The sequence below is a fragment of the Saccopteryx bilineata genome, chromosome 1 (genome assembly GCF_036850765.1).
Source record: "Saccopteryx bilineata isolate mSacBil1 chromosome 1, mSacBil1_pri_phased_curated, whole genome shotgun sequence".
Taxonomy (NCBI): Eukaryota; Metazoa; Chordata; class Mammalia; order Chiroptera; family Emballonuridae; genus Saccopteryx; species Saccopteryx bilineata.
The window spans coordinates 169,093,890-169,100,753 of NC_089490.1; the positions used below are offsets into that span (position 1 = coordinate 169,093,890).

At 38.8% G+C, this 6,864-nt stretch overlaps 1 non-coding gene across 1 annotated transcript; it reads left to right on the forward strand.

The window, feature by feature from the left end:
* Positions 1 to 1,844: 1,844 nt before the first annotated feature.
* LOC136321232 (small nucleolar RNA SNORA19) lies at positions 1,845 to 1,974 on the forward strand. The gene has a single exon (XR_010728509.1). It is a non-coding gene; the product is annotated as a small nucleolar RNA SNORA19 (small nucleolar RNA).
* Positions 1,975 to 6,864: the final 4,890 nt, after the last annotated feature.

Sequence of the window (6,864 nt, forward strand, 5' to 3'; positions counted from 1 at the left end):
ACCCTCGAAAGATTTTGTTTAAGCATGTTTATGAATTTATTCATAACAGATTAACAACTTCCTTATTTAAACTGTCCTGTACTCATTCTGCCTCTTAACTGTTTACAGAAGTGTAACTGGGGTGACTTGGACTAAAAGCGGGATATTGAAGCAACCAGGGAACAGAAACATCAGGAAGATTTTGTTACCCCTAGGCCTCGGTAGGCAAAGACAGATGCATTACCAGAACCTAGCAAGAGCTGCAACTTGGATTAAGGACTATCTAAAAGGGTCTTGAATTTTAGGAAGAAGCAATCAATGCCAGAACCACTGTGAAATTGGAGAGTTGGATGGAGGAAAAAATATTCCACTTCTCAGTGTTGCATCCCATGGAACAAATGGAACAAATGCAGCTGCAAACCACTGTATTAAAGGAAGTTGGTGAGGTCAGTCTGGTGAGCCTTCCTGGCAATGGAGCAGGCGGGGAGATGCAGAGAAGGCATTGAGAGGAAGGACAGACAACACCAATCATAGATGGTGAGCTTCTGAGGGTGGTGCTTGTGTCTCATCTGCTTCTGTGATCCATCTCCACCCACTCCTGAGAGAGCACTGAGCACCAAGGGTAAATGACCTAAATTTATAGAGGTTTTCCAGTCGGATCTGGTGAGCAGCTTTCCCTACTAAAAATTGTATTTGCTTTCAGTTGATAGAGAATCCGTGAAGGTGGAAAAAAAGAGTTTTTATTTTACTTCTACAATTTAAAAGCATGTTTCTTGTCCTCATTCCTCTAAATGAAAGATACAGGGCCACTGAGTAGATTAATTGCACTTAAACTTTATTTTGTACTTTATTGGGTCTTTGGGATTTCAGCTGATCCTGTCTTTCTCGGCAGTGTAGTACTGAGGATGCAATATTACCAGAACTGATTAAAAAATCAAACAAACAAAAACCATTCTTTATTTTTTTATTTTTTTTACAGAGACAGAATCAGAGAGAGGGATAGATAGGGACAGACAGAAACAGAGACAGATGAGAAGCATCAATCATTAGTTTTTTGTTGCGACACCTTAGTTGTTCATTGATTGCTTTCTCATATGTGCCTTGACCATGGGGTTATAGCAGACCGAGTAACCCCTTGCTTGAGCCAGTGACCTTGGGCTCAAGCTGGTGAGCTTTGCTCAAACCAGATGAACCTGTGCTCTAGCTGGCGACCTCGGGGTCTTAAACCGCATCCCAGTCCGACACTCTATCTATTGTGCCACCACCTGGTCAAGCCAAAATCATTCTTGTGAGTAGTTACAGAATTTACTAATGTTTAGAGCACAATAAATTATTTCATGTAATTATCTTGATGTTGAGGGACTTTTTAAATCCCAGAATTAGACCATGTAACTTTTTAAAAGACATAATATGCTTAGGATAATGTTTTCTGTGGAATATGTTCCTCTACCGAGCCACTATTACCAAAACATGGTTTACTTGGATGCCTAAATTTTATTTGAAGCTTGTAAAGTAATATGTTAATTTTATTATTAATATGTTTTTAATATTAATACAGGAAATATAATATATATAAATTATTTAAAAAATTAGCGACAGGCAGTTCTCACTTTGGACAGTAGCAAAAAGCTATAAAACCAACCAGGCCAGCTAAGCTGTATAAAGTGACCTTAATAATTAACAGGAATAATTGTGATTCTTCTGTGATGTAATGTTAAAAATTTTGTACTGCTAGGTGTAAATATATAAGTAAAGGAACAAATAGAAATATAGCAAGTGAGATATTTAGTTATTACACTATATCAGAATCATAAGAAACATTGAGAATTCAAGTCTTTATGGCTGTGTAAAAAGTATCAAGTATAGTGCACATTTCATTGACCTGCTTTCTCTTGTATATGTGAGCAGTGTTATTTCTTATGTGCTATATGAATAGTTGAAGGTTAATTAGCAGTATAACTAGGTGGTTATGCTGCCAGTCTCCTTCAGACAATAAAAAAAAAGTATAGTTTGAGCGTTATTCTCTTTTTCTCATCTACCATGTTATATAGAACAGACATCTTTTCTGTGCTTATAAAACAAAGCAATCCTCTCTAAATGTAGATCAGCTTTCAACATTTTATCCTTTGCAATTCCAATGTTTTGCAGGCATACCTGTCTCTGAAACATCTCTTTCTATTGTTACAGCCGCTTGTCTTACTCATTTCCCTTAGTTCCTCTGGCTGCATGGCTACGGTGCCAAAAATGGCGGTGCTATTAACATTCTCACAGTTAGTTCTTTCTTCTCTGATTTCATTTATTTTCCATGTAAATTTCACTTTTTAGATTATCACTTTTTGTTTTGTTTTTGCAGTGATTTTATGAGCTTTGGCTGATTCCCTCTTTCAGTTATTCCTTTTTTTTTAAAGAATTACAAACACATTTTATTGAGGTATAGTTGACATGTAACATTATATTAGTTTTGGGCGTACATCATAATGACTTGATATTTGTATATATTACAAAATTATCTCCAAAATAAATCTAGTTACCACCTTTCACCTTATGCATAATAACAAAAATTAGTTGTTCATATAATGAAAAATTTGAAGACTTACTCTCTTAACAACTTTCAAATACATAATACAGTAAGTATTATTAGCTATAGCCACCATGCTGTAGGACATCCCATGTCTTGTTTATTTTATTTTAATTTTTTATTGATTTTAATTTATTGTGTTTACATAGATTCTAGTGTTGCTCCAAATACATCCCACCTCCACTGTGTTCCCCTCAACATCTCTCTTGCCCCCTTCCCTTTAGCGCCTTCCCTCTTCCCTTCAGGTTTATCCCATCCTATCACCCCTTTCCCTCTGTTCTCTTTTGTTGTGGTCCCTTTGATCTCTCCTCTGTCTCAATTCCGTTCCTCAGTTCACACTGTTCAAGGATTCTTCAAATGAGTGAGGTCATATGATATTTTTCTTTTCCTGCCTGGCTTATTTCACTTAATATAATAGTTTCCATGTCCATCCATGTTGTCACAAAGGCTAAGATTTCCTTCTTTTTCATGGCCCCATAGTATTCCATTGTATATATGTACCCCTGCTTTTTAATCCACTCGTCCACTGACAGACACTTGGGCTGTTTCCAGATCTTTGCTATTGTGAACAATGCTGCCATAAACATGGGGATACATTTCTCCTTTTGAAATAGTGCTATGATGTTCTTGGGGTATATTCCTAAAAGTGGCATAGCTGGGTCAAAAGGCAGTTCAATTTTTAATTTTTTGAGGTATCGATCTTGTTTACTTTTACAAAGAACCAGCTCCTGGTTTCATTGATCCCCTGTAATGTTTCTTTAGCCTCTATGTCATTTATTTCTGCTCTGACCTTTATTATTTCCTTTCTTCTACTACCACTTGGATTTACTTACTGTTCTTTTTCTAGTTCTTTAAGATGCAGGGTCAAGTTGTTTATTTGAGTTTTTTCTAGCTTCTTAAGGAATGCTTGTAATGCTATGAACTTCCCTCTCAGGACTACTTTTTCTGTGTTCCATAAATTTTGAGTTGATGTATGCTCATTATCATTCTTTTATAGGATATTTTTTATTTCTTCTTTGATCTCATTGTTTACCCATTTGTTATTTAATAACATGCTATTTAATTTCCAAGTGTTTGAGTATTTTTCAGTTTTTCTGTTGAGGTTGATTTCTAAGTTCATGCCATTGTGATCAGAGAAAATGCTTGATATGATTTCAATCTTCTTAAATTTGTTGAGACCGCTTTTGTGCCTTAACATGTGGTCTATCCTAGAGAATGTACCTTGAGCACTTGAAAAAAATGTATATTCTACTGCTTTAGGGTGAAAGATACTGAAGATATTTATTAAATCCCATTGATCTAGTGTGTCCTTTAAGTCTACTGTTTCTTTGTTAATTTTCTTTCTTGAGGATCTATCTAGTGATGTTAGTGGGGTATTAAAATCTCCTACTATTATAGTATTGCTGTTGACCTTGCCCTTTATATTCATCAAAGTCTGCTTTATGTATTTAGGTGCTTTTATGTTAGGTGCATAGATATTTATAATGGTTATATCTTCCTGTTGGATTGCTCCTTTTATCATTATGTAGTGGCCTTCTTTATCTCTTACTATAGCCTTTGTTTTAAAGTCCATTTTGTCTGATATAAGTATTGCTACCCCAGCTTTTTTTTTCATTTCCATTTGCATGAAATATTTTTTTCCATCCTGTTACCTTTAGTCTATGTGCACCTTTTGATTTAAGGTATGTCTCTTGTAGACAGCATATGTATGGGTTTTGTTTTCTTATCCATGCAGCTACCCTATGTATTTTGATTGGATCATTTAATCCATTTACATTTAAGGTTATTTTTGATATGTAGTTTTTTCTTGCCATTTTATTCTTTTGCTATATTCTTTTCCCCCATTGATCTGTTTACAACAGGCCCCTTAACATTTCTTGTAGCATTGATTTGGTTGTAATGAATTTCTTGAGTTTTTTTTTTTTCTTTTTCTTTTTGGTCTGGGAAGCTTTTTATTTCTCCTTCAATTTTAAATAATAGCCTTGCTGGATAAAGTAGTCTTGGTTGTAGGCTCATGTTCTGCATTACTTTGACTATTTCTTGCCATTCCCTTCTGGCCTCACATGTTTCTGTTGAGAAGTCAGATGTCATCCTTATGTGAGCTCCTTTCTAGGTGATAGCCTTTTTTTCTGTAGCAGCTTTAAATATTTCCTCTTTATCTCTTAGCTTTGGTATTTTAATTATGATGTGTCTGCCTTCTCTTTATCTCTTAGCTTTGGTACTTTAATTATGATATGTCTTGGTGTAGATTTCTTTGGGTTTCTCTTTAATGGAATTCTCTGTGCTTCTTGAACTTGTGTGACTTTTTCCTGCATCAATTTAGGGAAGTTTTCAGCTTTGATTTGATTGAATAAAGCCTCTGTCCTTTGTTCTTTCTCTTTTTCAGGAACCCCTATGAGGCAAATGTTATTTCTCTCCATGTTGTCACAGAGCTCTCTTAGAGTTTCCTCAGACTTTTTGAGTCTCTTTTCTTTTTGCTGCTCTGCTTCCTTGCCTTTGTTTATCTTGTCCTATAACTCAGTGGTCCCAAACACCCAGGCCGCAGACTGGTACTGATCCATGGGCCATTTGATACCAGTCCGCAGAGAAAAAATAAATAATTTACATTATTTCCGTTTTATTTATATTTAAGTCTGAATGATGTTTTATTTTTAAAAAATGACCAGATTCCCTCTGTTACATCCGTCTAAGACTCACTCTTGATGCCTGTCTCATAAGATTGACCATTATATTTAAAAATATCACAGTTTTTATGCCAGTCGCATAATATTATTTTGTGCATTTATCCATCCCACCCTAAAGGCCGGTTTGTGAAATTATTTTCTGACATTAAACCAGTCCGTGACCCCAAAAATGTTGGGGACCACTGCTATAACTCACTGATTCGATCCTCAGCTTCATTCATTTTGCTTTTAATTCCTTCCATTGTGGTGTTCATTTCTGATATTGTATTTGTTATTTCTGACTGATTCTGTTTTATTATTTCAATGTCCTTTTTTATACTTACCATCTCTTTATTTAATGTTTGTTATGATCACCTATTGTTGTTCTAAGATCTTTGAGCATCCTAACAATCATTATTTTAAACTCTGCATCTGATAATTTGTTTTTTTCTGACTCATTCAAGTCCTTTTCTGGGGATTTCTCTTGATTCATTTGTGTTGCATTTCTCTGCCTTCCCATTTTTTCTGTGTATAAGAAAGGTGTGGCCACTGTAGTCCAATGGGTTTGGCCTGTGTGTTCCTTAGGTGCAGTCTGTCTGCAGGCCCAACACACCCTCTGCCGCTACCTCCGGTATTCAGGTATAGGCATTGCCTGCAGGCTGCTGCTGTCGCTGCCTTTTCTGTCTCTCCTCCACAGAGGGGATGTATTCATGTGCCCGGGTCTACAAGCCTTAGCCTTTGCCCTGCTGCCTCAGGTGGTGCTGTGTGCCGCACACCGAGCTGCAAGACTCAGCACTGTAAGCAGGAGTGAGCACCTTTGCTTAGCCACGTGTCTCTGTCTATTCCTGGGCTTTAGCCCCACCCCTTTGGGCAGAGCTGTGCTCCTGAGTTGGGCCTCATGCCCGGGCTCCGCCAGCTGGGCGGGCTGTGCACCCGCGCTCAGTTGAAGTTATCCATCTGTTCCCGGGCTTTTGTCCCGCCCCCATGGGCGGGGTTGCCCTTGCACCTAGGGCCTCAAGCCCTGGCTTCACAGGCTGGGAGGGGCTGTGCACTTGCACTCAGCCATGGGTCTCCACCTGTTCCTGGGCTTTCTCCCCACCCCTGCCCCTTTGCATAGAGTTGCACTCACATGTAGGGCCACAAGCCATGGCTCTGTGGGCTGGGAGGAGTTGCGTGTCCTGCTTAAACCTGGGTCTCTGCAGAATCCAGGCTTTTGCCTTTCCCCTGCCAGTAGGATTGCAGGCGGGCCCGCAGCCAGCTGGACCACTTTGGTGCACCCTTTCCTCCCCTGCTGGTGGAGACTGAGCTTACGCCGGTCCTCAGTTGTGGCTGGCCTGGCTTCCTCCTCTGCCAACGGGACCATGCTTCCACATCCCATCGCCACCTGCTATCCCTCAGTAGTGTGGTTGAGGGCACTGCACCTCAGACCCTAGTACTTGATACTGTATTTCTTAAGGCTCCCTCCTTCTAAACGACTCTGCTCTGAGTGCTGCAGAAGAGCTTGTTTGGCTGGTGTACTGCTTCCCTTTGCTGGTATTGTTGGTTCCAGGGGAAATATTCACTTCAGATTTGGGAAGTGACTAAGCCCAGGGGTTAGGGTGGCTGCCCTTCAAAGTGTTTCTCCCTGTGCCTCCTAGATTACAC